This window comes from Bos indicus, chromosome 14, assembly GCF_029378745.1.
Source record: "Bos indicus isolate NIAB-ARS_2022 breed Sahiwal x Tharparkar chromosome 14, NIAB-ARS_B.indTharparkar_mat_pri_1.0, whole genome shotgun sequence".
Taxonomy (NCBI): domain Eukaryota; kingdom Metazoa; phylum Chordata; class Mammalia; order Artiodactyla; family Bovidae; genus Bos; species Bos indicus.
Window position 1 is genome coordinate 41,858,434 of NC_091773.1, and position 895 is coordinate 41,859,328.

An 895-nucleotide genomic window follows, 5' to 3' on the forward strand; every position below is an offset into this window, starting at 1 on the left:
CCCCAAGATTAATGAGTCTAAACTACTAAAACAACAGGTTCACTCTCAGTGGAAAAATACAGGATAGTTCAAAATAAATAAATCTATCCTTGAATCCATATTAACATTGTGTTTTTAAAATCCTAAAGAGAAAACACTAGAGCTATTAACCAAAATGCCTAGCTTTAGTTAGAAAATATCATCATGTAGAACAAAACTTTTACAGAAAAGGGAAGAAACAATTGAGTTATGAAGAAATAAGACATTAAAGTGACTCAAATACTTTCTGTTTGGAGAACTTGCGGGAGAATGGCATGCTACAAGAATTGGTTAAATAATTCTTATAACCCAGCTTTTTCTTTTGTTAATTTTAGATAAATAACTAATGGATTGCTTATTAAACTCAGAACTTTGGTTTTCTCCATTTTTATAAAACTTTAGTGTCACTCTTAGAATGATATGAAGCATGAAGTGTTAGTCCCTCAGTCGTGTACGACTCTTTGCGACCCCATGGACGGCATCCCACCAGTTTACTCTGTCCATAGAATTCTCCAGGCAAGAGTACTAGAGTAGGTAGCCATTTCCTTCTCCAGGGGATCTTCTTGACCCAGGTATTGAACCTGGGTCTCCTGCATTACAGGCAGATGCTCTACCATCTGAGCCACCAGAGAAGCCCATTAGAATGATATGAAATAGTAATTAATATATATATATATATATATATATGCCTATGACAATGTGGCATCCGTTGACCATATCTGGCCTGCAGAATAGCTTTATTTAACTGAACAGTGCTTTGAAAATCAGGAAATTTCTCATAAAAATTAGAAATGCCAGCTTCTCTTGAAAAATTGTAAGAACTGCAATGTTTTGTTTACATTACCACAAGTGTTCTGCTCTCTAGGACTAAGAAGCG

General features: G+C 35.2%; 1 non-coding gene across 1 annotated transcript; it reads right to left on the reverse strand.

The window, feature by feature from the left end:
* Positions 1 to 577: 577 nt before the first annotated feature.
* TRNAY-GUA (transfer RNA tyrosine (anticodon GUA)) lies at positions 578 to 651 on the reverse strand. The gene has a single exon. It is a non-coding gene; the product is annotated as a tRNA-Tyr (tRNA).
* Positions 652 to 895: the final 244 nt, after the last annotated feature.